This window comes from Pithys albifrons, chromosome Z (assembly GCF_047495875.1).
Source record: "Pithys albifrons albifrons isolate INPA30051 chromosome Z, PitAlb_v1, whole genome shotgun sequence".
NCBI lineage: Eukaryota > Metazoa > Chordata > Aves > Passeriformes > Thamnophilidae > Pithys > Pithys albifrons.
This window is the reverse complement of record NC_092497.1, coordinates 52,166,822-52,185,073: the sequence shown is the minus strand read 5'-3', so window position 1 is coordinate 52,185,073 and position 18,252 is coordinate 52,166,822. Positions and strand designations below refer to the sequence as shown.

Genomic DNA, 18,252 nt, shown 5'->3' with positions numbered 1-18,252 from the left:
ACTGATCTAAAATTGTGCCAACATCATTCATGTCAAAGATGCCTCCTGAACCTACTCAGCCCAATTTCTGCAGTTTTGTGACAGCAATGCTCTACTTTGTGATAACAGTGCTTCATTATGTTTATACTTGGAAGCCTCTCATTTCTCACAGTTCCCTTTTCATGTGCAACAATTCCTTTTCCTCAGACATTGGTTTGTCACCCATTTATTCCTGCAGGACAGCTCACATAACACTGTTTCTGCTGAGTCCAATAGAAACAGCATCTCACCTGAAATTGTCACACCTGCCAGGTTATTTTCCCAGTATTTTCCTGCCTTTCTGAAGGAAAACCAGGCAGCTATTGAAGACCACAAGGTAGATACTCAATATTGTTGCTTTTGTAGCTGTAACTCTGAAGAAGGAATACTGATTTGGTTTTCTCAGGAGTTAGTTTTTCTTGACCAGTTGTAGTAGTTTTGGCTTTAGTCAGCATAGGTCCCCATTTAGGCCTCAGTTTTTAGCAGGCCTCAAAGGTTGTGACACAGATTAGAGGGGACAGGCATCATCTGACTTAAGCAGCCATAGAGGTATTTCATATCATCTGACATCATCAGGAAGTGTCGGGGAGTATAACAAGCAAGGTGGGAGGAGTCTCTGGGCTCTTCGGTCCATGCTTCTGACCAGGACGGTTCCCGCTCCCTGACTGCTGATATCAGGCCCTCCTGCCGGTCGGCACGTCTGCTTAGCTGGGGACGTGAGCACATTCCTGTTAATTCCTCTTTCCCTCTTGCTGGGAGGTTTCCTCTGGGGAGGGGGTTTGGTTGGTTTGGAGTTTCACCTGTTAGCTGGGGTGACCACGGTGAGCCTGTTGTTGTTTTCTGTCACCATGTGCTATTTCATATTCTGTGTTAAGCTCTCCTCTTCTCTGTATAAATATAAAAACCTCACTGTGTTTAAAGCCTCGTTTCTGCTGTTTTCCCTCACTCTCCTGCTCTGGGAGTGGGCTTTTTGACAGGGTACCAGGCAGTTGGCTTTTTGCCAGCTCAAACTATAACACCATTGTTTCTTGTTCTCTTGGCTCCTGCATGGTGGCTCCTTTCCACAAGAAGCCTGGAAGGGAGAGTTGAGGAAAGCTGTGAGGCCACAAGGGAAATCAAATGGCATAATTACAAATGACACAAACAGTAAATGAAAGTCCTTCTTTCCTCAGGCACTTTACATTTATAAAGCTTGGGCAAATGAAATGTTGAGATTAATTGAAAGTAACACCAGTGATTTCTGCAGAAGTTAAGTAGATCTGTTTCACAACAGTAAGAAAAGGGGAGAGACTAGAAAAAGGAGAGTATTTCTCTTTCCTTTTACATCTGGTTGAAAAAGAGTATGTTTTTTTAGGCAAGCAAGGAAATGAAGATGAAAGAGGAGTTTTCCACTAAAAAGGAGATGATTATGGGAGGGTGTAGGAATAAATCAAATCAGAAGAAGCTGCTGCCAGCCTGCACAAATGTTATGGCTGATTGTCAAAATTCAATCAAGTGAGAGAACAAATACATGGCTGCTTGTCTCTAATGAGAGTCTGCAGTACTTAGCAGATGACAGAGCAAATGACCAGCTTTTCTTTCACTGTGGGTGAACCTGTGATCCATGGAATCACGGGATCCAGGCTGAAAAAGACCTCTAGGATGATCAAGTCAATGAGTAACTTAGTACTGCCAAGCCCAGCACTAACCCATGTCCCTCAGCACCATGTCTGCACACCTTCCTTGCCCTTGCACAGGACAGAACACATTCCTGGTGTTATGCAGCAGCAGGGATCAGGTAAAACAGCAAAACTTTACAGGCATGGCCATTGCCCCAGCCAAAAAACCCCCACAGTTTCTACTCATTTCTGCTCATTTCTGCTTTCAGACATCATCTGGAGAGTGTTCACGTTCATGACTCCCTCTGGTTCTCCAGCTCCAGGCTCTTTGCAATTAGCAAGTTGGCTGCCACGTTGTGCAAAACTACTGCCAAAAGGCAGAATTGCTCTCCACACAAAAGTCAACTGGCCCTTGTTCACCAAATGTCCCTTTGTTGCTAAAAGCTTTCAACACTTTTGCTCAGATGATGCAGGATGTGCAATCTGCAGGGTAACCCTACCAACCTCATGGGGAGCAAAAGCCAGTCCTCCAGATGTGTCTCAGAAGAACTCATGAATTACTATTTTAGAAGTGCTGCAGAGATGCCTGAATTCTCACATTTTTAAATTAAGACCTCTGTTAGCAATGTGGCAGAAGAACCAGGTCTGCAGGCTGGTTTGTCATGCCACAGAAGTTGGATAAGGTAATGTCACAGGTTTGGCTTAGCTTTTTACCAACCCTGGACTGGCCCCTCTTCCCCCTCTCAGAACTCTCTCAGCAAAGGGAAGGAAAAAAAACTGAAAAGAAACAAACTCAAAAGAAACCGAACGGAATAAAAAGAAGAAATTATATTTTCTAACATTTACAACCACACTGTATACACAGTACATAGGGTCCCACCCCCAGGGGAGAGGGAAAAGGGAAAAGGGGACTGGTTAACTAGAAAATTGGGAAGAAACAAAAAAAACCAAATGAAACAGACAAACACAATTAAAAACCTTGAGGAAGGGGAACCAGCATGAAACAATCTCACCCAGGATAGGAGAACCACCAACAACCGGAGGGATCAGACTCCAGTCCTTCCCTCCAGCTCCCCAGCCAAGGACAGGAGCCACACAACCAAAAAACCACTCCTTCCCTGCTAGGTGGAAAACAGGTGTGGGATACTTGTAACTTCCTTAGGTACAGCGGTTACCGAGGAAGCCATGGGTCAAACCATTACATTCTCCACCCCTTATTCCACACTGGTCTTTCCATGCAATCTTTGTATTCTTGCATTTGATTATATCCCACACATATATATAGTCCATATGCAGTCCTTTGAGGCAGATGTCTTGTCATCAAGGATCAGCACCAGCATCAATTCAGCTTTAGTCCTTAGCCTTTTGGTTAGAGTCACAGTTCCAAGTTCAGGCCTGGTCCACCGTTTAGGGCTGCCTTATCGTTGGACATCATGGGATACCAGTATTAGCTTTGTTTGGGTCTTTCTTGTCCAATGTTTGGTTTCCTGCAAGACACAACTCAAAGCACATAATTAGTTTTTCCCCAAGGCTAGATTGCCTTGGGATACACACTGGATCTCACCATCTTTTCTCATTACCCACCAGGTGTTTCCAGATCCTTGGGCAAAAACAATCCCACGAATGGGTTTGTCTTGGCTGGAAGGAGGAGTAATCCAAACAGATTTCCTTAGATACAATGGTTACTGAGGAAACCATGGGTCAAACCATTACAGGCAGTTTGGGCAAAGCCTTTGGTTTTAATGTTGTCAGGGCCACATCCTTGCTGTGCCACGTTGCTGTTGCAAGATGAACTGAAGAAAAATGATGCTGAAGAACATCTTAAGTCATATTCTTTGATGTGTTTCAAGGCCAGGTTGGATGTGGCTTCATGAAAGGAGCCCCTGACCATGGCAGGAGGTTAGAACAAGGTAATCTTAAGGGTTCCCTTCTAACTCAAACCATTCTGTGATTCTAGGATTCTAGGATTCATATCACATTTACTTATCACAGACTTTTATATGGAGATCTGGGCATTGTAACAATTAATTTCAGTATTAAGAGTTCATGCAGATTTTCAAAGTGCATAGTTCTTAAACCAATATGTCTTTGTTGGTTCAAACCACACACAAACTCTGGATTAAATGTCTTTGTAGACTGTGAACCACACGAACCAGCATCTTCACCAAACTACCACAGACTTCAGCAAAAGCAGGATTCTGCCCCTCCGTAGGGTTTCTCACCAGTGCAAAACTGGCATAAATCCTCCAAAAATTATGTAGTTAGGAAATATTTCAAAGCCTCAAACATCTCCACTGAAAATACCAGTGCTGACAATAAACCTGAGTATTGTTTCTCCCCTCATTTAGTCACATGCATGTTTCTGCAGGGTACCAGGGTAAGGCCAGCTGCACTTATCATTGAGAAAGTCACCAACTGGACCTTGGTGACTTGAAGGGATGGTTTTTTTTAGCTGTGGATTCTATACAGAAACATTCCCATCCCTGGAAGTGTTCAAGGCCAGTCTGGATGGGGCTCTGAGCAATCTGGTGTAGTGGGAGGTGCCCCTGCCATGTTGCAATGAGATGATTTTTGAAGGCCCTTTACCACCCAAAAAATTATGTGATTGGATGATATGACTTTTTAAACTTAACTTGCATCAGCACTGTGTTTGGCACTACAAATTCAGGTTTTATTCCTCGGTTTAAAGAAATTTTTTGAAGATAGATAGAAGTTAGCATTACAGTCATATCTTCATGTAAAAATCACAACCTCAGTGCCCAGTCTGGATCATTTAATTAATAAAGATTGTAGTAGATACTCTCTACATCTGCTACACATCTGCTACATATGGTTGGCTATCCTGTAACTCCACATGCTCCTTTGATGCCTCATGTGCAGTAAACTTTCACTTCTTTGCTCCTTATGAACCAAACACTGAGTTCACCTTAAAATCCAGCCTTTTTTGGTGTTTTCCACCCCCTCTGCTCAACCTCTTTGTTACTCTCTTCACAGAAAATGTGTTTAAGGATTTTGGCCGTTTTTTGCAAATCTGCTTGATTCAAGATTTTTGAAAATGCCAAAAAAGACCTGGTAGAAAATACAGATCAATATAACCTGCAAAAGTCTCAGCAAAGGTCTTCAGCAGAAGAGAATGTTGTGAGTTAGAGGGAATTACTCCCAACCAGAGACATTCACTGCCACTTCATAATCCTGGGGCCAGACATGGACATCTGGGTAACAGGACAGGTTCTGATGAAACACCTTAATTATAATTAGGGTGACAAGAGCTGGATTTCTTCCTCTTCCTTTTTGCCCTGGAAAAATTTACATTCTGAAGTGGATTTTGTTCCAAATCAGAACAACACACCAGGTTGGGGAAAACTGAAAGCAATAATAACAAATATTGAAAAAATACCTTTTTCTAACAGAATAATCTGAAACTTTTTGAACAGCTGAAGAGATAGATAAAGCCAGAGACTTGCCAGTCCTGGATGGAGAATGGATAAGCATGGAGAAGTCTCAGAGAATCAATGTTGCAGGTGAGAAAGGGAATTATAGTGGAAAGGCCACTTATGGTGAGATAACAGTCAGGAAAAACAACCCTTCTGCAATTAATCTTTAGTTTTACTCTGATGAACCAAGGCAGAGTACCTTGATGAGGAATGTGGTGAGGAACAAAGTCCAAGTCCTAAGCAGAAGGAAGGCACAACATCTCCTTCTTTATCCTTACAATGAAGCCTAAAATGAGTCCCAGAAATGAACGGTTTATGAAGAATTCTCAGAAACCTTTTACCCATTTGAAAGTAATTTCTCACAAATGTGCCCAAAGTCTTGGGACTTTCTGCAGGAAAACTGAGACTTCTTGCCCCTGCTATTATGTCTGTCAGAGGCATTTCTCATACCATAACACTGGGATCACACTGCATTTGAAGAAAATGCTTCATGCTTCTTTGTCTTTTTTATTTTTTGTAAGCCAGAATTCCCAAGAGAAGATTAATATTGCAATCATTTGTTGATTTGTGAACATCCACACAGCAAAGACTGGAAGGAAACTCCTCCTGGAACATACCTGCAGATGATCCTGAACCCTGGAATTTCAGGTTGTTCTATTGCCACTATTTTCCTGGCCATTTGAATTCTTTTTTAAATAACATTCTCAATTATTTTCCTACAGTAAGTCCTATTCCAAAGCAGGGACAGGGAATTTAATCATGATTTTTGCAGTCTCCTTTCAAAGCAAGCTTTTAGTATGTGCACAATAATCCCCAGAGTCAGTGAATAAACTAATTTTTGATACATTTGTAGATTATGTGAGATGAAAAAGAAAATATTTTTGAACATTTCATGTATAGAATATTTAAATTTTCCGGCCAGAATTACTGAGATCTAATGGTAGATGTTAATGGCATGAACTGAGACAGATTTTCTTGGCTTTCTCAGTCATGTATTGAGAAGTTATTAGTTAATGCTAATTTGTTAGTGAAAATAATTAGCACCAAACTCCTTATAGAATGTTTTTAAGGAATAAATAGTAATTTTTGACATCTTATCAGAGAAGGATGTCTCAGCAATATGCATTTTTATCATGGTCATGGTGCCAGCTGGACTGCTGTCATGAGGTAGGGTTGAAATAGACCATGTCAGATCTAAGTCAAGCTCTAATCTAAGTCCACATTTCACCTTTTTCTAGTCAAGATCCAATATATACTCTTAAATAAAGCTGTTAAGAGTAAAAATTGATGCCATGTGATGATTTGCTCTGTTGTTTCAGACACCTAGGAACTCACACTAGCACTTTTAAATTACTTTTCTCTTTTAAAAATGTGAATCAACATCATCTTGTTTTTTAATAGCTGAAAATCAATAATTGTGTGCCATGATTTACCTTATTGCTATGAGCAAACTGAAACATGACTCAAAACATAACCTGCCAATATCCCAAACATACCACACCAACAAAATAATGCCTTCTTTAAAGGGGAAACCAGTTTTCTAGTGTACAGGAAAAGTCTTAAAGGAAGTTTAACTGCATTTTTTTTTCTTTTGGATTGTCAGAAACTCTTTTCCAGGACCTGTGGGCACGAGGTGAAGGGCACAGCTCAGCCACAAGCAGGAGCTGCCTGTGGATGGAGAAAAGGAGCATCCACAGACATGGGGGATAAGATCAACAGGGCCATTCCCAGCAGCTGTGCTGGAAGAGTCAGGCAGGGAACAAAATACAATTATTTACCTCAATTGAAGATAGTGAAGCCTGCAGAAGGTTTCTGAGGGACCAAATGCAATAAAATAAGGAATAAAAAAGGAATAAAAGGTGTTCTGGGAGGCATTACCTGAGCTCCTCACAGACCTCACCAGAGAGTTTTGAGATGCAGGAGATCGATTCCCTCCAGATCTTCTCATTCAGAGGAAACACATCCACAGCTTTAGTCCTTCCCTTGCTCCTGAGCTCTTCAAAGGTTCCAAACCCTACAGGTGAACATCAGCAGGCACTAGAGCTACATTTCAGCCATCACTTCCATGTGCATTTTGGGTTATTCCCAAGCAGCTCTGACTTGTTTCTCACCCAGTAATAGAAAATGTTTACATCTTCCTGTTGTTAGCCTAAATAACTTGCTCATTTGGGCCAGCTACTTTTCCTGTTCTTGGCTCCAGCCCTCCCCTCAGTGAGTATTATGAAGTTCAGGAAAAGAAATCCAGCTGGTGGAATCAAGACTCTACACTAATTAAATGGGAAAGGGAAACTTGCAGCATGTCAGGTTTTCACCCACACAGCATTTAAATCTGGATTGCAAAACGCCTGTGGCTTCAAGATTCCACTTACAGGCACATCTCACAAAAGACACGGAAAATTGTTAATATAAATATTTTATCTCAAAATTGCCTAAGACAGTATCAGCCTAAAACTCAGGGTATCCAATAGGTGGCATTTGAGAGACCTAAAAGTCTTCTGGTCCTTTGAATGTTTTCCTCAGGAAGAAGCTGTTTGGAAACTGTTTGTCACCTTTCCTTCAAGCTCGTCTGCCCTTAGCACAACACACCAGAGCTCAAAGCCTCCTGCATTTAGGACATTTCTTTCCTCAAAACAACCCCTTCGAGTCCTCTTTGGGCCTCAAAGAGTTTATTGGAACAAAAAAATTATAGAATCATAGAGGGGAACTGAAAGCCCATTCAGTGCCACCCCAGCCATGGGCAGGGACACCTCCCACCAGCCCAGGGTGCTCCAAGCCCTGTCCAGCCCAGCCTGGGACGCTTCCCGGGATGGGGCAGCCACAGCTTCTCTGGGCACCTGTGCCAGGGCCTGCCCACCCTCCCAGCCAGGAATTCATGCCCAATATCCCATCTAACCCTGGTCTTTTTCACTTTAAACCCATTCTCCATTGTCCTCCTAACAAAGATGACCATTCTGCCCATTTTCAGCTTTGCCCAAAAAATTTCTTTCATGTGAGCCAAAATGTGAGAAATATTTCATCTTGGAGGTTCTTAATAAGTTGTAAAATATGTAAAACTGAAGTGTTAATCTGTAAAAGTTATTCCCTGAACAGAAACTTCATTTTGTCTTTTATCAATGTTTTAAATAATACGTTACAGCAGGTTCTTGAGGGGTTTTGGTTTTTTTTTCATTCTTTATCTGTCTTCTTTTTCTTCCTTAGCATAATAATGCTTGACAAGAAATCTAGAGACAAAACTAAAACTACATTATGTCTTCTTTATCCTCACTGTGCGTTGTACTGGAATACAACATAGCACTAAAAAATGTCTTCAAATCAGGTTTTACAAAGTCAAAAATAAGGAATTATGGTGGAATTAGAAGACTCCCACAGAAGTTTTATAGGAATTAGTGCCAATCACATTGACATTGTGATTTTACATTAACAACCCCCTTCAACTGGTGGGAAATTCACACCATCACCTTATTGACAAAGTGTAGAATCCTACTCTGAGGGAAGGACAGGCATGGAAAGCATCAGGGTTTCACCCAAAATGTATGATGCTTTTTGAAGGTATGCTCTCTTTGGAATTTCCTATGACATTTTTTCCTCCCTTCCAAGTGCCTACATGGATTTCCACTGTACCAGGTAGTCCTGCTGTGAGCTAATTGTGATCAGTGAGTGAATGCTAAAGGTATTTTTTTCTGATTCAGTCAGCATGAAAAAGCTTTATGGCACAAGTGTTAGGGTTAGGGAGTTCTATTTTCCATGGATTCTCTGCTGGTGAATTTTGGACCAGGCAACCCAAGAATAACTGGGATAGTAAAATGAGTGGAAAGAATTAACTAAAACTGAGGAAAATGTGTAGCATCAGACTGGCTTTTCAACTATAAGGGCTAAGGCACTCATGTTGTATATATTATATAGTTTTATTCATATTTATGCATATAACAAGGCTCAGCTTGGCTATAGAGCACTCCACTGCTCCCATTAACCTTGATGGCATGACAGGCATTGCCTCTGCAGAAATTACCCACAAACTGCTGTCTCCTACAGACTTCTAGACAAATCTAGTAGTGTCACCTAATTTTATTCACAGGGAACATGCTCTTTGATTTCCTATAGGTCCAAATGGTTACTAAACTGGGAGACAACTCTTTCCACACCTTCATGTGACCCTTGGACTCCTTTCCAGTTCTGGGAACATCCAACATGTGTGTGAGAAGAAGACACCTTGGCAACTCACCCCTGTTTCCCAACACCATCCCTCCCTTAGCTCTGAGATTCTGAGAAGAGCTGTTAAGTGGGAAAGGAGGCGGAAGAAATGGGAAAGCTTGAGGTAAATGAGCTGATCACAAGGCAGAGAATCTTCCAGGATAAAAGTCAGTTCCTTTATTCTGAAGAAAACTTCTCATTGAGAGTCAGACAAAAGTGAATCTTTACCAACATGAGATGAGATTTTGGCAGGAGGAATCTCCAGGCCCTTAAATAACACCAATTCTGAACAATAAAGACAAAAATTAGAGGTTCAGTATTTATGCAGAGCAAGGTATGTCTGGAAAATAGAAATGTTCCCCTCTTAAAAAAAATAAAATTCCCCAGCACTCAGAAGGATCTGAATTTATTAAAAAAAAAAAGCAAAGTCCACATTTATTTAAGAAAAGCACCTCAGTATTGCATAGATTTCCTATTTATCCTATTTATTTGAGAAGCTGTAACACAGAGAGGATGGATCAATACTTTTTCTTCTTACAGGGAGTGTTGAAACTCATTAAAGTGAGTGTTCTCATTAGAGATTCACTAAGCAAGAACAGGGAAAACCAGTGTGTGTCATCTTTCCCACTCCCAGCTGTTGGTGTGCAAAAAGGCACAGCCCTGGAAGGGGAATGAACTGGAAGTGTTAACTGTTGCACTGACATTCATAGCCATGTAATTTCTGTGTGATATAGGAGTTTATAATTTATTTTTACTCCAGGCTTATCGCAGAAAATTGATTCTTTCCTCAGTTTGTCCAGAATAAGACATAACCTTCAGACAAAAGTGACATTTGCTAAGAAAATAAATTAATTAATAATGTGCTTTTGCTTTGTTTTTGGGGGAAGTAAAACAAGTCTTTCCCTGCTGCTGGCTGTGGTGCCATGTGCCATGATCTGGTCATTTCAAAGCCATAGCTGGTCCTAATTCCCAACCCAAGAGCAGATGTTTCCAAGGCTTCACTGGGGAGCAATAACATGGGGATTTCAGCTTCCATCACAATTGTTTGGGAATGGTGAGGGGGATGTGGGAGCTGTCCTGCTGCCAGGGGTGGCTGTGGTGGGCAGGGGTGATTTACAGGGGGCTGAAGCCGTGGCTGCAAACCCAACTCTCCGTGTTCCTCTCCCAGGGCATCCCACAGGGGACCTGGCACCCCTCCAGCCTCCCCCCAGCCTTTCCCACACGGATCAGGTTGTGGGAGACTCCAGCCCAGCCCCAGCAATCTGGAGGAGCTGCACTTGCCAGTGGGGCAGAAGGTGTGAATGTTACAAGGGAGGCACTGTGCTGGGGATCAGCCTCTTGTCCCCAAAAAAGCCCTTGGCAGTTGGTTTGGTGGCTCCTCTCCCAGCCAGGTCCCAACAGGTGCCCCCACGGCAGAGCCTCTAGGAGTCCTTCAGCCTGGCTCCAGTACAGATCTGCTGACCTTGCTTTTGCCTGGGTAAATCCTGTACCATGTCACACTAGAGCCTCTCCATCTCAATCTCCCTCTCCTCTCCATTGCCCTTCCCCTCCCTTCCTTTCCCCCTTCTTGCCCCCCTTATCCCTCCCCTCCCCCTCCTCTCCCCTCCTCCTCCCCCTCCCCTCCCCTCCCCTCCCCTCCCCTCTCCTACCCTCCCCTCCCTTCCTCTCAAGATTGATCCTCCTGAGCATAGTTTCCTCTATAAGGATGCTGTAATGATTCCCATCAGATAAATCACAGCTTAGTGGCCCCTACCCCCAAAACTGGTTGGGTAAATGGGTGGATTTGACAGTCCTGAATGTGTTTTCCAACCATGGAAGGTGGAATGGTGCTCTTTAGTCTGTACAATATGTTGAAGTCCCCATACTTCTTCAGCAGAACAAACAATTATCAGAAATCATGTAAAATGGTGTCCTAGTTCAGCAGGTGGCACCAGTTGACACTGTGTGGGGGTGATCAAAGCTGTGTATTCTACCCCCTCTATTCATTCCCCAAGGACAATGGACCATTAGCAGCAGCTGCCCAGGGAGTCATTGGCACCTTCACACCCAGCCTGAGGGGGCATGGCTGGTAAGGGGCCATCAACAGTTCAATGCCCCCTGGCTCCCAGAGTTAATCACCCATTGTGTGAGTACCCACCCTGGGGGAGGGACTGGGTGCTCCCTGAGGGTACATAAGTGGTGGGTAAGAAGACCTCAGGAACTTCTCGTCAGATCCAGAGGAGCAGCAGGACCTCAACAGGAGGAGACCACCACTTGAGTAGACCACAGCCGCCACTCTCGACCAGACTCCAGCCATCACCTGCACCAACAGGTTTTTCACTTCCTTTTGCTTTGGACTTGGGGGAGCCACAGGGGTCTCAGCACAAGGGCAAACAAACCCCTATGGGTTTGTGCCCCAGGACACTGGGTTATACTGCTGTGTTTTGTGAGTTGAAAGCAATTTCCCTTTTGTGTCAGTGTATTTATTGTAATATTATTATTAAATTTTAGCTCTGACTTAAAATCTCTCTCGTGGTGAGTTGATTTCCCCCGCTGGTTTGCCTTTAAACCAGCACAAATGGTTACGTGAACAAGGAAAAACCAGGCATAAGAATTAATCTCATCACATCTTCCATCACAAGAAGGAACCCAACTGTCAATGAGTTATTCGTCCAGAAAAACAAAACAAAACAACAACACAAAACAACAACAAAACATACAGATCAATGCCAAAATGCATATGGCTCCTTTCTTAGTGAGGGAAACAATTTTCCTGAGGTCTGAATTTTAGGTGTATTAAAGTACATGAAGAAGGTGTCAAAATTGGACAGTTTATACTTGGTTTTGGTACATGAAGACATCCATCCTTCCCGACAAGTATGTGCACAAATGCCTGTTGTTTTGTAAGACCTCAGTTGTGACAGAAAATTTTGGACATCAAAAGTGCAGTACTCACCTGAGGTTTACCAGTTCTACATGAAATCAGGTAGGCACAGTCTTTCTTCCAAAAAACCAATGACCTTGTTTGCTAAACAGAATTTATTGGTAAAATATAGATATTCACAAAATGTGCACTCACAAGGGCCTTTTTGTACCAACAGCCCACTCCTGCCTTCAGGTAAGGATGTCCCTACAAGGATTGCTGTTCAAAACCATGAGCATAGGAAAACCATGAAACCTGTCAGGCTCTGGCCAAGGGCTCAAAGGTGCTAGAAAGAGGGTAAGCATACTAATTGTGATTTGTCATTAAGGCTAAGTGCTCAAATTTATCTATTTTTTCCTTTGATATTTTTCTGTAATTGCTCTACAGTAAAAAAAAATTAAGTCCCAGCTGGGCCTTAAAGGCCAGTAAAAGGAGTAGGACATCATCCTGTACTGAACAGCTTATAGAAAACATTGTAAAGGACCAGAAAAATAACACTTTACAGAGCTATTAATGAGCATCTAATGGAATCATAGAATGATTTGGGTTGGAATGGACCTTAATGATCATTTCATTCCACCCACTGCCATGGTCAAGCTCACCTTCCAACAGCCCAGGTTGCTCCAAGTCCTGTCCAGTCTGGCCTTGGACACTTCCAGGGATGGGTCAGCCACAGCTCCAGTGCCTTTTTTTAACTTGAGGATTTGCAAAACCTTCAGTCACTTCAGATCCAGCTGTTAAGTGCTACTGCTATTCCAGCATCATTTCTGCTTTAATCTGAATTTCATCTTGTGAAGGAGAGAGGTGTTTATTGCCCTCCAGAATAAGTGGTAGCACCTGCAAAACCCTCCCTGGTGTAACTCATCACCAGCTCTCCTGTAGGATAACAGGTTAATTACTTGCATCTGGATCCTCATTAGACTGACATTTGAGAGGTCCTGATTTAAATCACACAGAATTTCACATCAGGTCCTGGCCATGCTCACAGAGGTACAATAACATGCCATTAACTGTGTAAATGAAGCAGTGCAAATCTTCTGCAAGAGCAGAAATTCCCACCAAATGCTCTGGCATATGGGGTTATAATATAAATAATTTTACATAAAACATAAACTGTTATTCCATGTGACTGATAGCTAATAGATTAAATTCTTGGTGGGAAAATTGTTTTTTCTTTAGGATCATTTACTGTGGAGGAAAGCAGAAGAAGATAAACCCAAACAGACCAAAAAACCACAAAAAACCTCAAGCATAAGCAGCTTAATTTTCAAAAGAAATAAAAGGAAGCAGTGGGTCCACAAAAGTTACATATTTGTGTAGGAATCACAGCCTGTAATGCAGGACCTAAGCTGTCTTTGATACCTTTTCAGCACCCAAAAAATCCCACCTGTGCCATCCTTTATACCTCACTGGGCACACACAAGCACAAGCCTTGGGGGAATTTTGCTGCTACCAACTTCTTTAAGCACGTGGCTCTGGCTTCCTTGTCTTCTGCTATTCCATCTCTGTTCCTGCCATGGATGAGCTGCCTTGAGCTCCCAGGCTCCCAGGTCTGCTCTGGGGGAGGGTGGGATGAGACTCATTATCCAAACTTGTGCCTCCAGTGGGTGAGGATAACGAGCAAGCTGTTTGCTTGCTGGGCACAGCAGCCCACCCTCTGTGGTTCCTTCAGCTTTTATGGCTGTTTATCACAATGCCTGATCTCCACAGACACAGCTCTCAATTGAGCCTTTTAGGGGCTTTTTAGGGGCTGCAACCCCTGTTGTGAAATAAATCACTTGACTGCATCTCATTTTATGGGAGTTTCTGGTAGTTTATTTCTTGGTCCTCTTTGTCATGGGTTACAGTAGTGGTGGAGAGAAGGGAAGAGGAGCAGAGAAGGAAAGGGGAAAAGGGGAAAAAAGGGGTGCAACTATATTTACATTAACAATATTTGAACTATTCTTGCATAAGGATATTTAAGTTTCAAGAGGGACTATATTCAGAACTACTTTTTCACACAGTTACAACCTGCAAACCTGTACACACTGTGCAAACTATCCAACATCACACACCTATACCTAACTATCAAGTAATACATATTTCCTAAAAATTGCTAGATCTAAAGAGCCTTAATGCAGCTTATTTTAACTTTATGAAAGAGCTCTTTTGATGTTACTCCATGGGGCTTCTGCAGCTTCATTTCTTGCCTCTGCACCAGCTCAAGGTCTCTGGACAAATTCCATTCTTACTTAGCAGCACCTGCAAACTTGTCTTTGGTTTGTTACCCTGAAAATGTCTGAATCCCAACAGTTTTCTCCTCTCCTCTGCTTGGATTTCCCCTCCCCAGTTAACACTGTGGAGGGAGCAGCTTCTGCCCTGCTCCTGTGCTCTGTCACAGCACTCTTGTCAGCAGAGAGCCCAGCAGGCATTAACACATTAATCCTCACACCCCTCAACGATATGGGCAGCTATTATTATCATCCTCCTTTCATTGGGGGTGGGACAGAATAGAAACCCTTCAGGATGAAGTATCCCAACCCAGGGGCATGCAGGAAGCTCAGCTGGGCTCTGATTCCTTTCTTTCCAGGTCCTCCTGCAGGAGCCAGCAATGCCTTCCCACAGCTGGGGAACACTCTGGGAGTCAGTACTTACACCCACACAGCAGCAAGCATAAACAATACATTTATTTTTTAAAACTTTGGGGAAACTGTGGAGACCCTCCTGCAGTGCAGAAGGCTTGGAAACCTCTTGGGGTGTAAAACCCAAAATCATGAGGTCTCAACAGGTCAGACATGGGCAGGTGGTTTATTTTGCCTTGGTTCAGGTTGGCAATGATGTTCACCATCAACAGAAAGCCAGACTGTATAGGATTGCCAGGATGTGTCTTTGAAATGCCCCTGGATCCAAGGGGAGGGAGCAGCCAAGGATGATTCCTGGGACGTTGCTCCCACCCTGCACCATCAAGGGTTGCTCCCCACTTTCCTTGCACAACCACCTGCTAACCCAAATCACTCCAATTAAAACGACACCAGGTGGGACCACGCCTGTGACATCACAGAAGAGACCAGCACTGAGCAGAAATGTGAGAAAGTGTAATTCTGAAGACAGGACAGAGATGGCCAAACCCCACGTATTTGCAGAAATCAAATTCCTCAATTTCTTTCTACCGCTTTTTTTTTCCTTCACCTGCAAAACCATCATGACTTGCTTGTCACTGTTGCGGACTTGCTTTTCTACAGCAGGATATTCAAGAAGTTTAGATTTTATTCTTCCTCAAAATGAAAATAAAATATTGAAACCTCTTCTTTCTATTGTTGCAAAATGAAATCTGCCTTTATAGCCAGGCCTAAAAATGCGTAACTTAAGTTTTCAAACTAACTGGAAACACCAAATCAAGGCACCTCATCTTTCATGACAGACTTCAGCAAAGACACTTGCCCCCTCCACCCGGGTAGTCTGATGCAGTCCAGATGTTTTCTGTATGATGGGTGTGTACTTCTGTCTCTGACGAAGAAACCAGCCCAGACATCCTTGGGTTCCTTTTCTCTTACAGCTTTAGAGGATTTAAACCTGTTTTGTCCTAGACTGTCGACTCACATTATCATTAGGGATGGGCAAATCACAATGGGAGGCAAGGGCTGGCTTAGGTCAGGACTGAGAGTTTGGTTACCTAGGCAAACTCAGCCAAAACATTCAGGATTTCAAGGGGTTTTAGTTTTCAAGAATATAATAAATCCATAGCTTTTAATTGCTAGTTTTGCAAGAAAAAGTATTCAGAGATCAACCTTTCTTCTATACTTAGCCTGTGTTTTTATTCTTTATCCGAAAGCTGGAAATACAAGCAAAGACAAAAGATTATTCTGCGAATTTACTACAATACCATCACTATGTTAAATTCAGTGCATGGCTGCATAAAGAAAGCATTTATACTTGACTGAAGGGAAACATTATCTATGTCACCAGACCCACTGAGTGTGTTGAAAATGGTGGAATGATAAAAAAACACCCAAAACATTCTAATTCAGCTACTAATTACCATAGGTAATTGCTGTTTCCCCTTCAAGCTTTTTGTCTTGTGCTTTTGATCAAAACCAAGGAAATAAACCAATAAAGAGAAGATCTCTGATATAAAAATAGATTTTTCCTACATTCAAGGTTAGATATGCAGTACTAATGTGTAGTAGCAAATCCAGGAGGATGCACAATGATAAAGCTACTAAATCATTAGTAATAATCTTATTGTCACTGCTAATACCATCAGCTGTGGTTGTAAGACCCTGTAGAAATTAGTGCAAAAACAGGCAAGCCTTTGAGTCACATTTTTGTAATTAAGAAACCATTCATGTGGGAAAGGAGCAAGAGCAAAACAATGAATAAATTACTTGCTTGGCATTTCATAGAGCCTGTAGAATTCCAGAGTGACTGAATTATCACACATATGAGCAAGATAAGGAAATAAACCAGAGCAGGGCAGACAAATTTATTCCTCATGTCACTCAACACTCTTGAAATGCAGAGTTTCATGAAGGATAAGTGCATGCTGTTTGACTGTATTGTGGAACATAAAGACTAGCCCCTCCCCTGTGTTAATTCCTGTGTTATCCCATTAGTAGTGAAGGGGGAAACGAGAGAAGGGATGGGCAACAGCACGTTTATCTGAGTGTGTGCCCTCCTAAGGTCAGGCTCTTTTTTGAAAGCTCTTGGAAGCTGAGGGAGGTCCCTTCCTGAGGGAACCATGGCAAGAGAGACCAGGTCTTCTTGGGAGGCTGGAAGATCAGAATCCCAGGATCACTGAGGTTGGGAAAGCCCTCCCAGTCCCTGGAGCCCACCCTGTGCCCAATGCCCACCTTGGCAAAGCCCTGCCAACCCATGGAGCCCACCCTGTGCCCGATGCCCACCTTGTCCCCCAGCCCAGAGCACTGAGTGCCACGGACAGTCCTGCCTTGGGCACCTCCAGGGCTGGGCACTCCAAACCTCCCTGGGCAGCCCCTGCCAGTGCCTGCCCACCCTTTCCAGGCAGAAATTCCTGCTCCTGTGCCCCCTGCCCCTGCCCTGGCCCAGCCTGAGGCTGTGCCCTCTTCTCCTGTCCCTGTGCCCTGGAGCAGAGCCCAATACCGCCCCCAGCTCCACCCTCCTGGCAGGGATTGCAGAGCCAGAAGGTTCCCCCCAAGCCTCCTTTTCTCCAGGCTGAGTCCCCCCAGCTCCCTCAGCTGCTGCTCCAGCCTCTTCCCAGCCCAGGTCCCTCCAGCCCACATCCAGAACACCTGAATGGTTTCTTCAAGATGTTGTCAGGATAGGAGACAACAGACACAAATTCAAACAGAAGTTCAACCTGAAACACGGAGAAACCTCTTCCCTGTGCAGGCAGTCCAGCATAGGAATAGGCTGTCTGAAACAGCCTTGTTATCTCCAGGTTTTCACAGCCTGTCTCCCAAAGTCCTCGAGCAAGCTGATCCTACCCCAGAGCTGTCCCAGAGGTCTCTTGCTACACAAATAATTAGCCTTGGATTGTATGAGTTTTCCAGCTCTGTGCAGGAGATTGGCCTCCACACAGAAACACAATGTAAGGTTCCTGCAGCTGCCAGGCTTTTCCTGGAGAACCAGGAGCAGCAGAATCTCACCTTAAGTGTATTTCAAGGCAATAGTCAGTGAGGAATAGGTGACAGGAGTCTACTGAGATGACCCCAGTTTGAATGGTTTTAACACTAACACCCATTGCACAAGAACTGGAAGGTGGTTGTACCACTTCTGCAACACTCACCTTAATTTCTGTCTCAAAGGCATTGCACACAGGTGAAGTACGGGTTGTCCTGGCTGAGCCCTATTAGGTAAAAATAAGTCAAAATACGAAGAAAATCCCCTTAAATCTGTCATTGTAATAATATTGGTCATTGAAGGTGATGCCTTAAAAGTCTGTAAAAAAAGACTCCAAGCCAAATTTTTAGAAGGAGATAAGATAAAGGGTAGTTACTGTTAATGAGCACTCCGGCTCATCCAGGAATACATAGACACGTGTATGCAAGCTTTGATTTCCATGGCTTTTATAATACAATCCATCCAATCACCGCTTTACACATGTCCAGTTCCACCTCTGTCCCGCCCCAGTCCCAACCCCCTGAGGAATTGG

At 43.3% G+C, this 18,252-nt stretch overlaps 1 long non-coding RNA gene across 2 annotated transcripts; it reads left to right on the top strand.

Annotated features, from left to right (window-relative positions):
- Positions 1-450: 450 nt before the first annotated feature.
- Positions 451-10,104, top strand: LOC139684670 (uncharacterized). Of its 2 annotated transcripts, none has more exons than XR_011699953.1 (4): positions 451-734; positions 5,051-5,137; positions 5,576-5,698; positions 9,152-10,104. It is a non-coding gene; the product is annotated as an uncharacterized lncRNA (long non-coding RNA). The 2 variants fall into 2 exon arrangements; XR_011699954.1 differs by having other exon boundaries at positions 5,027-5,137.
- Positions 10,105-18,252: the final 8,148 nt, after the last annotated feature.